At 39.3% G+C, this 20,512-nt stretch overlaps 1 protein-coding gene across 2 annotated transcripts in view; it reads left to right on the forward strand.

The window, feature by feature from the left end:
- Nucleotides 1–20,512, forward strand: part of BACH2 (BTB domain and CNC homolog 2) — a 357,645-nt gene that overhangs the window by 196,158 nt on the left and 140,975 nt on the right. The window contains exon 3 of one of the 2 annotated variants that reach the window (XM_032274410.1): nt 963–9,298. The gene's annotated coding sequence lies outside the window, so the exon portion shown is untranslated. The remainder of the gene's footprint in view (nt 1–962; nt 9,299–20,512) is intronic. The other variant, XM_032274409.1, reaches the window with a different exon arrangement.

The following is a 20,512-nucleotide window of genomic DNA, read 5'->3' on the forward strand; positions in this document are numbered from 1 at the left end:
TGGTCCATAATCCCTTATCTCCAATTCTAAATCCAAAAGTTTTCAGAAATCAAAGGGGGTTTTGTTTTTAGTAACTTCTTTGGTAGGAAAACTTGGCCTGAACGAATGTGAAGCTCTGTTTTACCCCCACTTAATAAGAATAAGCATCTATTTTTGTGCAGAAATATTTAATATTTAATATTATGGGGTGCTGCTCCATACCATCACAAGATAATAATGTAATAAATGGTAGCTGTATCATAATACTCTCCAAAATCCAAAAAATTCTGAATTCTGAAACATATCTGACCCCAAGAGTTTCAGTGAAGGAGTTTCAGACCCATACGACAAAACATCATTAGTGATTTATTGGTGTCAAGGTTACCATTAATCTTTATTTTTTTCCTTTATTTTTTCCATATGTTTCAAATGTTCTACAGTAAGCATGTATGAAGTTACCTGGAAAAATAAATACTAATTTTAAAACTAAACACAATTTTAAAACTAGACACATTTGAGGCATCAGAGAATCATTTCATTTCAGTCAGAATCCCTAAATTAATCATTTGCTTCCTGAATCTCTTCTATTTACAATGGCCACATGTGTCTTTTAAACCAAGGTGTTCTCGTTTGCTGACAGAAAACATGAGATGAAATAGAGAAAGTGACATCACTGGATATGGACCTGTCTCCCAGGCTGTATTTGGATTCAGGAGAGCCCCTAGTGAGGGCTGCTCACCTAAAGAAAATACCTCAAGGAATAGGGCTTCCACCAGGCAGAGCCCAGGTGTTCATACCGTGGGCTATGGTGTCATATTCTGTTCATGAGGATTGGTCAAGAGGCCCACAGCCAGAGGCACAGACAGTTATGTGAGGTCATAACAAGCAGAAGGGGGTATGGCAAGATAGCAGGAGGGAAGAGGAAGGAAACATTCACATGCACACTTTAGTCTGCTAATGGACAACTTTTTCTGCCCAATTAGGTGGACACTCACTGACCTGTCACAAGGTTGCCCCACAGAGCTTTGGGGTTCATGTCTGAATGGATTACCGGAGCCTTCTCATCTCTCCCTTCGCCCAGTTCCCTGCATCCTAAGACTCGAAGCCAGCACAGGACCTGGAAAAATTACATGTAAGTTTTGACTAAGGTTTATTTTCCTTAACTAAATAATGATAAATATTTTCTTAAGTGATAGTAACAAATAGCCCAAGCACACATGAATTACTTTTCTTTTAACAAAGGAGCTGTAGAGTTACCATTGAGCAAAGGAGCAAAGGTTGGAATCTGTATATTGGTGGTTCCTTAACTCAGTGGCTCTTAAATTTCAGCTTGAATCGGAATCACCTGGAGGGCTTGTTAAAGTACAGCTTGCTGGGCCTCATGCCCAGATTTCTGATTCAGTAGATCTGGTGCAGGCTAGGAATTTGCTTTTCTAACAAGTTTCCAAGTGATGCTGATGCAGCTGGACCCCAGTTTGAGAATCACTGCTTTAACTCATATGCCTGAAAGGATGAAATGGTAGAAAACTGCATATACTTGAGTAATAAATATCACTAAATTAAGGAATTTAATGCTTTGCTTAATACATTGACTTGTGTCTCAGAAAAGAGTTTTAAGGTTCACTTAGCACCTTCACATTTGGAAGTCCAGCCCAGTAGGTGCCATTATTCCATGCCAGCTTTACTCCAGGGCTGCTAGTACCAGTCATTCTTTGTCCCTGGTTTTCAATAAGTGTGACTGATAGTGCTATTATTAGGCTAAAACAACAGCTACAGCACTTTTGCAGGTGTGCTGATCATGCTTTTAGATACACTAAGAAGAGAAAATCTTTTTTCCCCTGGGTTGGGAACTATGTTGTTCCCTTTCAGAGTGAGTCATCATAGCATTATCCCTCCCCTCACACACTTAAATGTGACTTGATTTACAAAACTTGTGGGGCAGAAAGACAAACATCACATGTTCTCACTTACTGGTAGGATCTAAAAATCAAAACAGTTGAACTCCTGGACATAAAGAGTAGAAGGATAGTTACCATAGGCCAGGAAGGGTAGTGGGGGTTGGAGGCAGGGCATGGAGGTGGGATGGTTAATAGTTACAAAAAAAAAAAAAAAACAGAAAGAGTGAATATGACCTACTATTTGATAATACAATGGAGTGACTATAGTCAATAACTATAAATAATAATTTTACATTTTAAAAGAAAGAGTGTAATGAGATTGTTTGTAACTCAAAGGGTACATGCTTGAAGGGATGGATACCTCATTCTCCATAATGTGCTCATTTCATATTTCTTGCCTCTATCGAAGCATCTCGTGTACCCCACAAATATATACACCTACTTACTGTGTACCCACTGAAGTTAAAAATAAAAAAGCAAAATATACGTGGGAAGGGAAGCATACCTCCAATGAATAACCTAAGCCAGCAAGTCCAGGTTTTGTGAGATTTTAAGTTCTCAAGACTGACAAACTTTGCAAATCATTATGTCGTGGTTTTAGCTTTCAAACAGGCCCATTGCCTAACTGCTAAGAACAAGAACAATTTATTCCATGTTAATCGAAAAAAGTAGAAGAGTTTGAGTAAACAAATGCACACTTGGACACATGTCAGCCTACATACCAACGTACCTGTGTGCCTGTGAAAGATATATGCATTGTATATTTCTGAGCTTTGATTGTAGGAATTTTAAACAGCATTTTTCCTTTTGTTTCATGGAGTCAAGGTGAGTGTAAAAATAGTATGAGTGATACTGTCCAGGAAACATTTGAGAAATTTCTGGGCATTTTAAATCTGTGGATAAGCACTGTGATTTATATCATTTTACTTGGATATGGTAAATGTTATCATTCAAAGTAGCACTTAGGATTTACAGTTCTCTTTTTATAACTCTCTGGAATTGAGAATAATCACTGTTAATAAAGCAATTGCCAAGCAAATATGTAATGAAAGAACAAATGTATTTCTTCAACATTAATAGAGTCAAAAATCCTGGAGATGGACTTAAGTGCACAGTAGGTCTATGTTAAAGTGTTTAAAATAAAACCCACAATATCAGAAAAATAAGACAAAAAGCAGTAAGTATTAAAAGCTCTATAATGGAATTAACCCAGGGGTGCCTTCTAGGGGCAGCCCAAAGGATAATGGGGCTGGGATTAGGGCTAACAGAGTTGTGAGCGATGTAATTGTTATTACTCCAGCCTCAAAAATATACTGTTCCCAGCAAGCACTAATTATTCTGCACAACATTCCTGGAAGGAAGGTGAGCAGTTTATGAGGCATCTTCATTATAAAGTGAAAGGAGAAGATTGGATCAAATGCCCCTTAGTGCCCTCTCCTGCTCTGCCACTCTGTGGATCTCAGCATTTACATATCCAGGGTTCCTATGGGATAGCCTTTGCTGTCAGTCAGTTTCCTTTCTACAGGTCAGGAAGGAAAGAAGTTGTTGGTACTCCTTAGGTGAATCAGGGCTTCAGGCTCCTGCTGGATCTTGCAGGACCTGCCTGGATCACTCCCCATATCTTTGGACAGAGCATTCAGTCACTGAATGAGTAGGGTATCTATAAAACTGAATCTGTGGGGCAGGGGGGACAGGAGGTATGTGGGAAACTTGTGTACTTTCTGCTCAGTGTTACTGTGAACCTAAAACTGCTCTTTAAAATAAAGTTTATTAATTAAAAAAATTAAATACCAACAGTATGGCAATTCCTCAAAAAAAAAAAAAATTAAACAGGATTATCAAGTGATCCAGCAAATTCCACATCTGGGTATATACCAAAAGAAGTGAAAGCAGGGATTTGAGCAGATGGATGTATGTATACCCATGTTCATAGCAGCATATTTCACAGTAGCCAGAAGTGGAAGCAACCCAGGTGTCCATCAACAGATGAATGGATAAACAAAATGTGGTATGTATTAATACATACAATGAAATATTATTCAACCTTTAAAAAGATGAAATTCTGACACATGCTACCATGTGGAGGAACCCTGAAGATGCTAAGTGAAATAAGCCAAACACAAAAAGGCAAATATTAAATATCCTTTTATATGCGGTACCCAACTGTCAGATTTACAGAGTCAGAAGGTAGAATGGTAGTTGCCAGGAAATAGGAGAATGGAAAAATTGAAAGTTGTTGTTCAGTTGATATTAAGTATCAGTTTGGAAAGATTGGAGAGTTCTGGAGATGAATGATGATGATGGTTGCACAGCAATGTTACTGTATTTGATGCCACTGAAATGCACACTTAAAAATGGGTACAATGGTAAATTTTATGTTGTATATATTTTACTATAATTTTTTGAAACTTCCTTCTAAGAATGCTGTGCAGAATCACTAGCTAGTGCCTGATAGGGATGTTGCAGTTTGTGAGGGTGCAGGAAGAACAGATCACTATGTCCCTCACACCTCCGTCATCCCTGTTACCCTTTGGGCAGCCTTTAGAAGACAACAAAGGTAAGGCATCCACTGAAGAGTGCTTCAGTCCCAGGAAGGAGTTTCCTATCAGAGTAAGGGCACAATTGTCAGAAGCCATCAAGGGAATTTGCCTTAAACAACTGTGATCTCTACCAAAACGCCATTTACACATGTAGAAGACCTGTTTCACTGGGGAGGAGGAAAGCATGGGCTACCCACACTCCAGCAGTGGGGCTGCTCCAGTTCCTCCAGATGGGCGTTCGTAAACCAGTCTACGCACAGAGCACTGATATGGGGAGAGTCCAGGAGCTGTGTGCCTGACTGTGGCTCCTGAAGGGTCTTAATCAGCGAAGGTGGACATGTAGACAGGAACCAGGGAATGCAGACTTGCCATAGATTCAAGCACAGTAGAAAATGAAAGCTTTGAGAGGAAATCCACAGAGGGTTGTTCTCCCGCTGTAAGGCCTATGATTATTATGATGCCTGTTTTACATTCTCCAAGTGAAGCAGGATTTATCGCCCTATCACCAAATCTCTGTCCTTATGGGCATTATTGTACCCATAAGTCACAGGCAGGTTAGTGAGTGACCCATAGGCCTATGAAGAACACACAGGATGGAGTTCACTAGGTTAGTCCATTGTGCCCTACTGTTTTTGGCTTTTGCCTTTTATTCTACATTTCTAGAAATTTGGCCTTGAAGAACAATCAACAGTTTTATAAGGCCCAGTAGCCATACTTTATTAGGTCTTCTTTACTACCTTTATGCCCTTACCCTAGGGCTGACCAGCAATTAGAGTTCTTATAGAGCTGTATATAAGGATCCATGGTTTCAAAAAGCTCAGAAACTGTTGTCCTAAATTATCCTACTTTCTCCTTAAGATACCAGTATGTATATATTGTCTATTACAGAGGCTCTATAGCAGAACCATCATGTATAATTTGGCTTAAAGAAAAGGTGTAACTGAAAAGAGGTAAAATGAATTTGTTAAAGTAAAATATATATAAATTAGTCCACTCATTCTCATGCCAGACTTTCCAAACTGGCTTAGAAAGAAAATCATCATGCTTTTCACTTAGGTATTGGAAAACAGGGCAAAGGAAAAGAGGTTTCTGAGTCAGTTGCCATGGGGAGCTGCTGAGATACCAAAAAAAAAAAAAATACTGGAATTAAAGGTTTTTGTAGAAAAGAAAATTCAGGTCAGCAAGTCTAAGAGAGAGGAAAGTAAGAGCTTATTCATTTTTGACATCCACCCTAAGCTTGAGTTGAAAGGGCATGGATATGGAATCTAATCAAAATAAATTCCACCCCATGAGTTCACGGACCATAATTTTTGATAGACACACTGAAACAGATTTTCCCCAGAGAAGACCATCAAACCAGCAGCCACCTAGACAAAATGACATAAGATAAAGAAGACCAAAGACAGACCCAGCAGGATCTCCTTGTCTCCTTGTGTCATCATTCCCAGGAATCAGATGTGTCTGGTTCCAGACATTAATTTGGTGTTTACTGGTGGCTTTTATACCTGGGTCCCAACTAGCCAGAACCCTAAATTAGCTAACCTTTTTTGTACTTCCCCACCCCCTCCCTATCCCTCCCACACACCCCACCCTACCGCACACACCACACTTCCCTTTTTCAGTGATGAAGAAAACAAGATAGCTCTGGTTTTGAGTCAAGGTGGGGTGTAAACCCTGGAGGATACTTGTAGCTGATGACACTGACCTGCTGAATCATTGAGAATAGTTAGATGTTTTACAAAGAGGAAAAGAAACTGCTTTGGAAAACCTTCAACAAAAAGCATTTTCTAATTGTCAAGTTACCAGAAAAATCAAAATAATAAAAACAATCTTGTCCTCAAAAAGTCTAATCAACTGAGGTTTTGGTGTACCTATTTCCATGCTTTAATAATAATCTAAAAATGTTGACTAAAACTAGAACAATATTCCATTCATTTTTATTCTTCTTGAGAAACTGCAAGTTTTGGCTTTTACCACCTTTCCAGTGACAGAGGTTAAATGTTAAATGTTCTGTTTTATGTTAAGCAGTCTGAAAGTTTTGATATTACTTGTTTTAAAACTAATATATGATTTATGAACCTGTGTCTTTAGCTCCTATAGTCATTGGGAACCAACGGCATACTTTTGAAGCCAATTCTGTTTCTTTTTTTTTAAAAAGAACCTATGATAAGATTATTTGTAGCATTCCATTTCAGAATCAGATTATGTTCACTCAAGAGATCATTGAAATTAATTTTCTTTCTCTACTAATGGTACAGAGAGGAGTGATGTTGCCAGCATGGTTATATACATTAATATATAAATCAAAAATTCCAAATGGTAATTCCCTGTGAGTCATGAGTCTCCAAATAGACTAATCTATGTTTTATTATAAAGCTACCTACTCAGTGACATCACTTGTAGCATAAATGGTTTATCAGTTTAATAGTTTCCAATCTGTTGAATTTTAAGAAATGGTTTGTGTGCTCTTTTTTGGATGCACCTGTCACTAGTGAAATGACGCCTATCTCTGAGCTCTGATTTAACCCAAGGTATTGCAGTATGTTTTTCCAAGGATGTCCCATTAGATAGATCTTGTAAAAGTGCGGCGCCTGCAGCCTTGTGGCAGCTGAAAGGTGCACAGACAGTGTGTCGTGAGGAGGAAAAGCACTTCTGCTCTTCTGCCCCAGAACAGTATTTACCAAGCTTTACAGGATAGCAAGATTTTTAGATAGAGTCCTTGCAGTGCTTAACTAGAAGCTATAATCTGTTGTTTCTAGTAGATTTTTCCTGTGTTCTTGCCTTATTTGTCATTCAGATTAGTATGCTGGTTTCTTGATTTCTTGACAGGAAGTGTCAGAAATTTATTGATGAAATGTTCTTAATTTCTAGACAGAACCAGAATCAGAAAGTAATTGCTTCCTTTTATCTAAACAGAAGTAGCTTTGTTAGCTTTCCTTATATCAAAGTGATACATTTATTCTGCATAATTTATAAAATAACAGAAAATTGAATAAAAGTAGAGATAAATTACCTATAATCTGGCTGCCCAATATAACCTGCCTGTTAACTCATACTTTTGTGTATTTTTCCAGACTTTTTTCAACTGATTAACTAATTCCAAATTTACAAGCAGTACTCTGGACTGATTACATCCTACAGGCTGGTGGCACTTAGGAATGATGACTTTAAATATCATCTTATAGGACAGTGATCTACTTGTTGCTTATTTTTCTCCCTTCTAATTATATTAATCAGCTCTTATAAGGACAGACACCTGTGTGGACTCACCAGTATCTTTATCAGGTGGAAATTCCTATCAGCCAGTGTTTTCATTTCTACCTTCTGTCAATCAAAATGATACTGAGTGGCCCTGTAAGATCTTAGTGGGCCTCTGGAGTTATGTACAAAGTGGTTTTGGTATTAGGTCAACTGATTGTTCTGATGATTTAAAAATTAGTAATCACTGTACTATAAGGCAGTTTGCCAGAAATGGGAAAGGTTGAGTTAGCTAGATCCTCCCATTCCCCAATCACAATCCAAACACTGTGGACTCCAATCAAATTCTGATTTTATAATTTTGGTCACAAAATTTCATTCAAATATTATATGCCTTCTTGTGCGGTGAACAGAGTTTTCCTTTAACTATGCATTCTTTATCCCCCTTCAAAGATGCATCTATTTAGATTTCTATGGTGTGATTTTATAGCTCCTTGAGGTGTGCTGGCATCCCTGTGCTTTGAATTTGGAGAGTACTAGGCCTTTGGATTAGGACGAATCCTAACACTTGGTCAAGGTTAGGAAAGGCTTTGAGCGCTGAAAGAAAACCAAGGTAAAATTTAAGGAATTGTTAAAGGACTCATCTGAGAAATGTTATAGAATTGTCATCCACAAACCTTATGTCAGTGGAATAGGAAGTATTTATTAAGCAGCTGCTAGAAGAGATTTTGTTTATAAAGAAAAAGCCTGTCTTTGACATTGGTTATATCTAGGTCTGATCATCCCCTTTACAGGACTCTTAAGTTCCTTGAAAGCAGTGACTTTGAGAGCATCCCTTCATATCCTCTGTGTCCTTGCATCTAATAGGGACTCAGTGTGTATTGAACTGATATTTCTGTGGCTCTTCAGTGACAGATGAATGAATGTGCTCAATTCAGGTAACTACATTTGACCTTCTTCCTACAGCAGTTGAAGGGTGCTTGGGTAGCAGCCACAATTGTGTTGAATGCCCTGGTTGGGTACAGGTGTAGGGAAGTGGTATACAGTACTTTGATCCTCCCTTGGAGAAGGAGATGCTAATGTGGATAATGAGAATTTGGTTATCTTTAGTTTCAATTTGGCCGCCCTCCTTCACTGAGTCACAGTGCTCACTTGTTTAGTGATGGTCATGTCATTTAAGCCTGAGACTGTCCCTCACACTGTTTATGACATTGGATCTGAATTTCCCATTACATAAACATTGAGTATTTGTCATATATATTCAAGAACACGCTAAAAGTTAGTTGGCTTTGTAGTTGACATTGAGATTAACTTTCTCTAACCTAAACCAGTGAAAACTAAAATGCTCCTCACCACATAAAAGTTTTGCTTTCGCTGTGTTCAGACCCCTCCTACCTTGTCACAGCACAGTCATTTGGAGTCTGATTTGGGGGCGGTGTGGTTGTCTCAGTGGCGTATGACCCACTTTGTGTAATACTTAATTGCCTGTGTTTTTACAACACAAGTCAGAAGTTCTGACGATAGTGGACTATCACCCAAAAAAGATTTTCTGAGACATCTCATCAGAGCTGCTCGAGTACTGCGCATCAACTGAAGACGGTGTTAGCTCTGCAGGGTGTGTGCTAACTATCAGACGATGACAGAACATTTCCTCTAGTTTCTGGATAATGAGCAGGCACACAGGTAAAGATGCCTTTCCTGGAGTTGACTCCTTTTGTTTCCTAATGATTTGATGATTTTGTTGAACTAGACTTTTAAATAGTAATTGCTCCCTGCATATGTTTGCTGATGTGGTTTGCAGAGGGCTCAGAGGAACAAGCATTTTAATTGGTATCCTGAGACTGTAATAACTTTTTTATTAAATGTCTGAAAAGATGGCAATCAAAAATAGACTCTCATCTCTGTCTTCTCTCTGCCCCTAGCAAACATCCTCTTCATCAATTTTATTTTTATTATTTGTCATCAAGATGGTTATTTCTAAATATCAGATGCTTCAATCCGCAGTGATATCAATGTGTGAATTAATGCTTGATAAGCCTCAGTCTATCAGGTGGGAAGTGTGGTTAAGGCATATAGAAAGAAAAAATGTGCAGAAGGAATGGGGAAGCAAGGGGATACTGTGCCTTAGTAAGCGTGGTTCCATTGCAGTCTAAAAGCAGATACAAGACAAGTGCCATTGATTTAAGTTTGTCAAAATCACTCCTCACAGCCTGCTCTGTTTTAGAAATGTTTATGTTTCTGATACCACTTTTGTTAATTTGAAGAACTTTTAAAATACCATCATTGTTTCAAAACAAAATGTGGAAGATGTGGATCATCTTTCTGAACTTGCAGGAAAGTTTTTGGGTACATTTCTTTGCGGGAGATTGGCTGAGATGTGGTTCACAACAGGGTGGTGCCTGTGCCTTGTGGATCACGCTGTCTGTACACTGAATGACATACCAACTTAGAGACTTTGAAAATGCCCATTGGTAAGTCAACACTGTTTTCCCTGAAAGTCCTGAGACAGAAAAAAAAAAATGAAAGTACAAACACTAACTGGAAAAAATGTCACACATTTTAGCCACTTTGCATTCCTTGTGTTAGGACGAACCCTGGGCTGGGTTTTTTTTTACATTTGTGAAGTTGTGTGGTAGGTGGGGCAGTGTGGGTGGCCCAGAAAAAGTAGCGGTTAGAATAAGATTTTCCATTTATTGCCCTTTGTGCCTGGCTAAAAATAAGAGTCATACAAATCAGAATATGTAGTGCAAGCAAAATCACTCTGTTAATTCTGATGACTGGTTTGCCCACATCTTTGCATCTGTCTGGTAAGTGGTATATTGGGAAATAATTTGTCTCTGTTTAAATAGCAAAAGACAACCAAGTTTTTGTGTTGTTTGTCTACACACGATAGTTTATCAGCACTTTTCCCTTCTGAGGGAAGAAAGATCCACCTCATACATAAACAAATTGTGTTGATGGAAGGAAGAAAGAAGCACGAAACCCTTGAATCTTTTTAAAAAGGCATTGCCTTATTTGAAATGCGGTTTTACAACATCCATCTTCTCGGCTGCTTGTTAGAAAGTTCATTCTTGTAAACTGATAGCACAGCAAGGCAAGGATACCTTAATGGTATTGCCCTAGAGACTGGAAAACTTTTTGTGTGTTTGGGCCGGGGAGGGAGAAGGGATGAGGATGAGCGCACCCCTACCCTGTAGTACCTTCTGTAGACAGAGATGTTGGAGGGACAGTTAACCAAGTAAAAACTCCCCTGCACATCTGGCTGCTGAGTCGGCTGCAACCACAGTAAGTGATAATTTGTCCGTTTGTGGCTAGATGAAGCACCAAAGAGAGGCGGCGCCAGCATTCACAGGGAAATTTGTACCTTAGCGATCCCAGCAATGGTGCTGTCCCATTCCACTGACTGAGTGGCTGTGGCATTTCCAAAGAATGAGAATGTCTGCAAGTGCTCTGAGCCTTTCAGTTTAATGCACTTTATGAAATGGATGAGTCAAGAGGGCAGTCATTCCAGAAGACCCTGAAAAATGAAGACTGCAAATCACGTTCCTCTGTGGCATCTCCAACTGTGGCAGACAGTGTGACAGTGGTTACCATGAGTTGAGAGCTTAGGGAGAAAAAAAGACTCTGGATTAAATCTTAGCATAGCTACTTGTTGACCTTGATCTGTTAACCTCTCCTAGGCCTGGGTGTCTTTATTGGAAAATGGGAACAGAAATAGTACTGCCTACCTGAATGAGAGGGTGGTCGTGAGGATTCAGTGAGATAACATACATAAAGCATAAAGCTAGCACTCCACAAGGTGATGTGGGGGTTATTGTCATTTGTGCAGTTGCATCATAAGATGTGTTGGAGAATTTTAGAGTATTTGGGAGTTCTCCTCTATTCTGGGAATAAAATTTTGTAATTAAATGGACAAAAGATCCACCTCTGGTTCAATGTTTCAGAATAATACAGGCATTTACAGGGTGGTTTGGTTCTTCTTAGGTAACTAATGCCATCTGGGGGATTTTTTTTATTTTACCCTTAAGTTAGCACAATGTAAGCCTCTCTTTCCTTCTAAGATTAGTGCTGTGTTGAGCATATTCAGTAATTTTTACCTTCTCCCTATGTTTTTTGTTTAACCATGGATTTTCAGTTCTAACATCTGTGCATGTTAATTGTAGTACCTGCTGGTGTACATTATGAAAGAGAGTGCTAATGTTGTAATCAAGTAAGGCTTTAAATATTTCAGGTGGAAATGGGCAAATCTTCAGGAGCAATTAGCTTCCATGGTGGTGTAATTCCCCACAGAAAATATTGCATCTGTTATAATTCTGGTTACTGATCAATCTTACAGATTGACCAGATGCAGACAGGCAGAAAACAATTGCTGTTGCTTTTGTTTTTATTTATTATTCTTTGCAAATTATTTTCTGTTTAATACAATGTATATCTGTCTTTCTAGAGTCCTTTTCCACCCACCAAAGTTTTGTATTATAAAGTATATTGTATATTTCACAATACAGAGTCATAATTGTGGACATAACTTTTTTGTTAGCCTTCAGGATTAGATGCGAAGAGTTCAACTCATAGTCTCCCTTCAGCCTCCTCTAAGACTTTCCTAGAATGTTGTTTCTTCATTTATCAAAGTTAAAGAGAAGTTATGACCGTACGTTAACTTTGCCTCATCTGAGACCTGGCAAGAATTGATGAATTAGACCTATCTGCTAAGGAATTAGAATATGGGACACATATAAAACAGTGGTGGCTTAATTTTCTCAACTGTTTCATTTTGCTGGGGTTTTTTTTTTTTTAATCCTCTTCAAAGTTTCCTTTTCTTAGTCTGTCCTACCATCTCTGTCCCAGATACAACTTGTGATTTATAACTTATGTATTAGTGTCCTCATCAGATTTTCAGTTTTTGTGTTAGGAACCGTCAGTCTGGAATAAAGACATTTCTCAGGTCAACTCTGCCAGGGAAATCTGTCTTGTATTAAAATGATTCCCTGCTTCCTCCAGTGTCTCCAGACAATGCTGCTTTCTCCACTTTTCTCTGTTAACAAAATAGAAGAATGCTTTTTAGGGCGAGCAAATCATTCTAGGTGACTTTCAAAGTTCGTGGCATTGCAGATACAGCTTCTGTTCCCTCCACACACACATATATTCCCCATTATCTTTGCCATCCTTCTTGCCCTTTGCCACAGACTAAAGCTTCTGTAAAAATCATAGGTGAGAGAAGGTGATAAATTAGACTCTGGCTGTGATTCCCTCCCACACCTTCATAAGGAATGACAGATTCTGAAATGCATCCTGTGGATACACCGTGTGCTTCTTTCTGTAAAACTGCCAGTTTTAACTTGTCTTTCATGTGCAGTTTGAGGGTACTGGCCAGGCGGGGTTCATTATTCCTTTGGTTGAATAGTGTAAAGTATTTGCAATGGAGATTTTCTCTAATGATGTATTTTAAGTACATGTCCGCATTGCTGGTTTAATGTACTCAGTCACAGAATGCTTTAAAGTTTATTGCTAATGGATGAATCCTCTGGAAAACAGGAATTTTTCAATAAGATTGACATTTGGGGTGAGAAATATAAATCTAATGAGAATATTTTAACCAAGGTTTGTAATTAGAGCTGAGTTGAGTGAATGTGTGCATGCACACCAGAGAAGGGCACAGAGGAAGGTGAAATTGCACGCTCTCCCGTCAATGAGGAGGAAGGCCGATGGATCAGTGTCAGGCCACAACATGATGGAGTATAAATGATACTGTCACCAAGTACTGCACAGGGTACCGAGGGAAGTGCACTCTAGTAAATTACATTACTTAGACAGACCTGAAGGCATTGTGTTGGAACAGCAGAGGGAAGCGGGGACTGTTGGCACCATGCAGAAGATATTACAGTGCAACTAGCTTCAGGGATGGAATTCACTGGTTTCCATTATACCTGCCTATTTGTATTCTCCTTCACTAATTTGTTTACAGAAAGTTACAAATGTATACATGTGAAAGAACATCATGTCTGCTTGGGGTATGGGTTACTATGGACCATAAGAGAATAAGTGTTAGTTGATTTGTATGAACTGGTCAATGTGATTCTTTTTCTTTTATTCACAGCCAGGTGATACTAGGTGTTTGGTAAAGCTTACCCTTATTTTTGTGAGAATCTCACATGCATTGTGTGAATATATCATCCTCATTCTCTCAGTAACACAATGCACTTCTTTTCCACACTTCCTTTACATGTCTTTAAATCTCACTGATCACTGGTTTCCCCTCATCACCTTCCATACCTAAGGGAAACAGATTGTAGTGGTGCATAACGTTTCATTTTGTGAAAAAACTCAGTTAAGAACAAAGGTGATTCCTAGAGTGGGACTTGTGAAAAACCATTTTTTTCACTTCTTCTATTTTCTTTTATTCCTCTGCAGCAAAGCGAGGCCACCCTTTTTGGGTTTATCTGTTTCTTACCATCTCTGGATCATCTCCTACCATCATCTAGATCATTGCATGTGCTTATCACCATTTTCCAGTTTGACTTCATATGCTCTTGAAAAAGCCAATAGCAGGTGCTCTGGAATTAGTCACAGTCACTTCTTAACTAGAAAGCAAGTGTCTTCTCCTGAATGGATAGAGATTCTGAAACAATATCCATTGTTTCTTAAGTATGTGTCATACTTTGTCCTTCGTGAAATAAACCTGAGAAGTATCTCTGATTATCAGTTAACAGAGAGAATACATAGGATTCTGAAAAATGTCTCCACAAGGCTTCCAAATGGCAGGTTTTTAGCAGCCTTTCTGAAACAGGGTCACAAGTAGATCACAGTGACGATAATAATATCTTGGATTTTACTTTTATTCTTTCCAAAATAATACTCTTTTGGGATCAGGGTATCGTAATTTATTTTGTGGCCATAGTTACAGTCTTATTTTATTCATCCAATCATAAAGTAGTAAAGCCAACATACTTTGAAAACCAGGTTTGAATGTGGACAGGAGAAACTTTGGTTAACAATAAGATACTTCTATTTTATGCACCTTAAAAATGCTTTTAGTTGCTGATTCTAAAATAATATCTAAATGTAAAAGGCATAGTGTAAAATGTATTTGTGTTCTGTATCATCCTCAGCATAGAAAGGCTGTGCTTATAGATTTGTTTTATTCACTAAAGTCCTACAAAAGTCAGGGACTCTGAGCTGTGTGGGAAATGGGAGTCTCTTCCTAAATAAACTCACTAAAATCTCTCCCTTTTGTATTCTGTTTACTTTTATGGTAGTATGTGCCTTATATCTTATATGTTCTTTTCATCCATGACATCCACTGGAAATCACATTTTGTTGTTTGCCACAACATTACACATGTGACTTCTTTCTTTTTCCTGCCCTTTTGATGTAGCATGCTATCAAACTATATCTTTCGAACTGTTCTAAATTGAATCCTGGCTGAAGGGATTTAACAGCATCTAAAATGGAACTAGCATAGATTCTCTTCTATTCTGTAGAGGTTCCTTTGTTCCTGCTTACCTACCCATGTCTGTCTGTATTCTATTCTTTTTCTTACATTAAAATTGGAAAGGGAGAAAGGGGGAGCTCCTTAGGAGAAATAGGTCTGTGGAGAATTGTGAGTACTCATTCAGAAGCTATTCTTAGTTCTGAGAAATATAATGAACCTGAGCTTTGCGTCCTACTGAATCTCCCATTAATGATCCGCCATCACATCCACCCCCCACCTGATTATGTTCTCCCCAAAGGCTACTGATACTTTTTCCCTAATACTCTGAATGGAGTCTCTTCCAAGGAAAGCATGTCTTTAAAGGAATTGAGTCCTATTGCAGTAATGGTGTACTGGATGATTTTTAATTGTTCTGTTAAGTACTTCTGTATTGCATTACCATAATGTCTGCTGTAGCAGAAACTTTTCTATAGACCTTGGCTTGTCAGAAGTCAACCCCTTAATGTGAGCACTTCACTTACATTATCATTATGGTGTTTCCAACTGACAATTGCTGCCACACTGCCATAGTCCCTGAGTTCCCAGTGCTTCAGAAAAAGAGACTTTTGTTCTGGCTTGATGAGGGGAAAAATGCAAACAACAACACTAGCTCTACCACCAGAGATCCTATAAAGACATGTTCAAATGAACAATAAAGTCATTTGTTCACATATGACATAAGGATATAAGAATTTAAACAATAAGACCTCTTGTGAAATGTGGCAAAATATGCACCGCAAACATTGTGAAGTTCTCTGTCTTGTGGAAGGCAATTTTTACATGGGCTTCAAAAAGCCATTAACTTATAAACTACCCTTTTAAAAAAGAAAAGAAAATCACTTGCCTCGCTATAGCATTAAAGCAATTTCTGTTCTAAGGAAAGCTTAAATACATTCATTTATACAAAGTGCATGCACTATAATTTATGAAAAGCACAGTACTCTATCAGGAAATGCAGCACTTCTTCCCTCCTTCACCTGAAATGGGAAATCCCTCCGTTTTTATCAAGTCCCTTTTTTCTTTGATTAATATTGATTTCTTCAAAATGAAAGGGGAAAAATCCTTTAAATCATTTAGATTCAAGACAAAGTTTTAAGGCTTCATAATAATTCTGCTAAATACTTCTGACATGGGTGGAACATGGAGAGGAAATAATGCTGCTTTGAAGGGAAATTTTAATTGAATTTGCTTTAATGTGAACCCTATCATTTTTTGTTTTGAGCCTTAAAGGAAAACTTACTATATTTGCAAACCTCAGCAAGGCAGAAAAATGCAAAGATTTCCTTGTCCACTCATGTCAGGGTATCTGGCAACACCCTAAAATTGTTCCAGTTTTGATGCTTGAAATGTGACCTTCCAGGAAAAGTGGGAGGAGAGGAGAACATGTGTTAACTGACCAAAGGTGTTTCATTGAACTGATTTAGTATTAACCTCTAAAGGTTTTCAAGTATTTGCAGATGGATATGTACTGCATCCTTGCAGAATTCTCTTAATTGAAGAAATGTTTCATCTCGATCTCTGTTGACAGAAAAGATTGCCTACTGATAATTGCTTTGCTTAAGTGTCTGATAATATGCCAGGAATGAGAGCATTCTGTGTTAGGTCACCTTTAATTATGCATGTACCACCTGTCAGCTCTAAATCAGTACCAGATTAGATTCTCTCGGAGTCAGTTTAGGGAGGTTCAGAGGGAAAGCTGAGGTGATCTCTTTTAGAAGCAACAAAAATAGACAGTAGTAAACATGCCTTCTAACCTGCAGCTTTTTAAAGGAGCCTCATCTTCATTGTTCTTGAGCAAGAATACGCCGTTGGTACATCTAAAAAACGTTTGAAACCTCGCCCAAGCGGGGATAACTTACTGTGAAGATAGATGACTGCGAGCGAGGATGGTAGTACCTCCTCCCTCAGCACCATCTGTTGCATTTCCTTTTTGCTCCTTCTCATCGTTGTAAATGAGCCAGGGAAAAGCTCAGAAACATTTTTATAAGCTATGTGAGGACAGGAAATATGTTAACGATGTTAGATTTCATACATTTCAGGGGTTTTTTCAGTAGCGGGTTGGTTTTTTTTAGAAGGACAAGTGTGGGTTGGAAATAATGCTTGTTACCCTCTGTCAGCTTTTGGTAGTTTTATTCTCACTTTTCAGGGTTGTTTGGGACTTTCTGGTGGGATGTTTAGGGTTCTTTACTGAAGGCTCTGTTCTCTCTTCTTCTATCCTTTGATAGGATGGATTTGTGAAAGGTGTTTTTCTTTGTTCACCTGTCAGAGGTTTAAGAAAAGCCTTGAGTTATTGTGCACTTTTTACAGAGGCAGGGTTGGATGACTGAGAAGCCAAAGGCAGAGAAGGGACAGGTAAAAAGAAATAACAGATGTGTGAATTGCCATGTGGAGGGTTTCTCAAGCTTTGACCTACAAAGCTGAGGCTCCGAGCCTGTCTGCTCTCTAACCTGAGAAAACTGCCTGGATAAGAGTTTGTGACTAACAGCCTTAGAAGCAGTTTGGAAATCCTAAAATGTCTCATTTCAGCACTGCTGGCTGGAGGCATTGAAGACAAAAACAGGTCCGCTGGTGGCAGAGCAAAGACCCTGGAGCACCGTGGTCCTGAGTGACCTTTGGCTGCCTTTTGATACTTAGGGTACCATTTGCTTTTCTACCCGTAATCAAACAGTTTATTGAAATAGAGATGCAACCTCCAAAATGGAGAACAGGCCCCAAAGCTACTTATTACAGTAATACTGCCAGTACTTTGACTGTTTGATGCTCTTTTAATCCTTACAGTAAGCAAGCTGAATAACTTTCAACTCCATACAACAGATACTTCTTAAAACAGGAGAACATAGTACAGTTAACCCTCAACAGAGGTTTGAAGTGCGTGGGCCCACTTATGCCTGGATGTTTCCTCAATAAAAGTTACACTGAGTGTACCTGCCTCTCCTGCCTCCTTTCCACCTCCTCCACCCCTCCTGCCTCTGCCACCCCTGAGACAGCAAGACCAACCCTCTTCCTCCTCCTCCTCAGTCTACTCAAAGCAAATACAATGAGGATGAAGCCCTTTGTGATGAGCCATTTTCACTTATGTGTTTTCTCTTCCTTATGATTTTCTTAATAACATTTGTTTCTCCAGCTTACTTTATTGTGGATATATAATGTAACACCCAGAATATGTGTTAATGGACTGTTTGTGTTATCAGTGAGGCTTCCAGTCAACAGCTGGCTATTAGTTAAGTTTTGGAAGAGTCAAAAGTGATACATAGATTTTCGACTGCATGGGGGATCGGTGCCCCAACCCCCTGTGTTATTCAAGGGTTTTCCCAAGCCTTAAGTGAAAAGAACATCTGAAAGTGAAGCTGAGTCAGAGAAAGCTAAAGAAAGGAATGGAAGAAAGGGCCATACTGCCATGTTCTCTCTCACCAGCTCATCTTTGCAAAATCTTTTCCAACAGCCTGGAAAGACCTTCCACTCTCCACCTGGTTTACTCTCGCTTTGAGTTGTTCTTCAAGTGTCATCTCCTCCCAAGAAGGCTTCTTTGCTCCTTTCTGGCAAAATTTGCTGCCCCTCCTCTTTTGTGCCATAGCCCACTGGCCACCTCCTCCACAGAATTTATTATACTGTCCTGAAAGAGCTTGGTGACTTAGCTTTCTTCTCCACAAAGTGGCTGCTGAAAAAGTTAACATTATCCTAACTGTGACAAAAGGTCTGATGCCCACAGAAGGAAGTCATGATTTTGTTGGACTCTGCATTACTTAGCCCACATTAGGAGTATTATACCAGTGCATTTGAAAAGGACTATAAACTGGGCATAATGGCTCATGCCTGTAATTCCAATGCTTTGGGAGGCCAAGACAGCGGGATTACTTGAGACCGGGAGTTGGAGGCAGCAGTGAGCTATGATCATGCCATTGCACTCCAGCATGGGCAACAGAGCAAGACTCTGACTCCCCCAAAACACAAAGGAAAGAAAAGGCAAATAAACAAACTTGAGTGCTTTATGAACAGAGCATCAGGAATGAAGAGGGTGTCAGAGACTGTCTTATAACTAGTGGTTGAAGGAACAGAGAAAGATTAGCCTAGAGAAGAGGAAAACAAGGAGAGACAAAAAAGCTGCATTTAGATTATATGAAAGACATTTGTTATTCTAGAAAAAGCAGAACTAAAAGAAATTATAGGAAAGAGATTTGGGCTCAGAACAAGAATTTTCTTCCAGGTACAGCTAGCCCACAATGGAACCTGTGGCTTCTTTTATTAACAGTGAACCCTGTGTTACTAGAAGGAGAGTCATTGTCTTTTAGGACCATGTTTGGGGACTGCTGTATACAAGACTGGTGCGCTGTGTGGGAGCACAAACCAGATAACCCTAAGATTTTAAAGAATCAGAGTCCCCACTCCATGCAGAATCACAGTCAGGATGACTGTGGGACATCATCCCTAACCGCCATGCAGTGTCTCCTTGGCTTGGTATGCAGCACTCATCTGGCCACAGGCTACAGGATAAAGCTGGGGATGGGGTGGAAAGAAGGGAGCCAGCTACTTCCTCGAGGAGGCTGTTCAGTGAAACAGAAGGAACATTGGATCGAGTCCCAGTCCATGTGCTTCTTGGTCTCATGCTAGCTATGCGAGTGGCTCCCTCAAAGCCTGCATTTCTTGCCATGCAAAATGGAAATGATATTGTTCACTTCACAGAACTGCGTGAGGTTTAAGGAAGATGAAGGAGTCCTTTGTGGATGGCAATGTGCTGTCCGTAGATGGGTGCTTGTCCAGAGCCCCTGCTCCATGACTGACAACGTCTAAACTCAGTTTTGTCACCAGTATCATGGACATAATTTCTTTCCTTACTGGTGGCTGTGAACTGGATGATTAAATAAAATGTTACATATAAAAGCTTCCAGCACTGTACCTGCCACAGAGTAGATGATAATGTTGTCAGCCTCATTCCACCCTCTGGAGCTGAGGAAGACAGTAGAGGAATGTCCTTTCTCATCTACCTCTGCCAGTCAGGCTGTTAGAAGGTTCTCTTTTACCTGCCCCCAGACCTGACCTCATGCTCATGTTACTCTCCTGCTTCCCTGTCACCTCAGCATGGAGACTTCTTCTCTACTTGTTCTTCTTCCTTCTTCTTCTCTTCCTTCCATCTCTTCCTAATACTCTTCTTTATCTCTTGCTAATTTCCCTAACCGCCTGCTTGTCTGAATTCTATAAAGGATTGTTCTAATGAGCACAAAGTTTAAAATAATTTTCTCAGTAACTTCTTTTTTCAAAACAAGATGTTATATGTGGCATTTTGGGGAGGGAGCGGTGAGTCCTTTTCCATTTTCCTCTGAATTTGCAAGTCTTTTTTTCTATGTTAACATTTTCCCATTCTCGCATCCCTTGGTCTTGTAGTCATTAACTTGCCAGACACACAGCAACTGATTGTCTTCATGACGTTGCTA

Source organism: Sapajus apella, unplaced genomic scaffold (genome assembly GCF_009761245.1).
Source record: "Sapajus apella isolate SASKATOON/1434 unplaced genomic scaffold, GSC_monkey_1.0 scaffold6, whole genome shotgun sequence".
Taxonomy (NCBI): domain Eukaryota; kingdom Metazoa; phylum Chordata; class Mammalia; order Primates; family Cebidae; genus Sapajus; species Sapajus apella.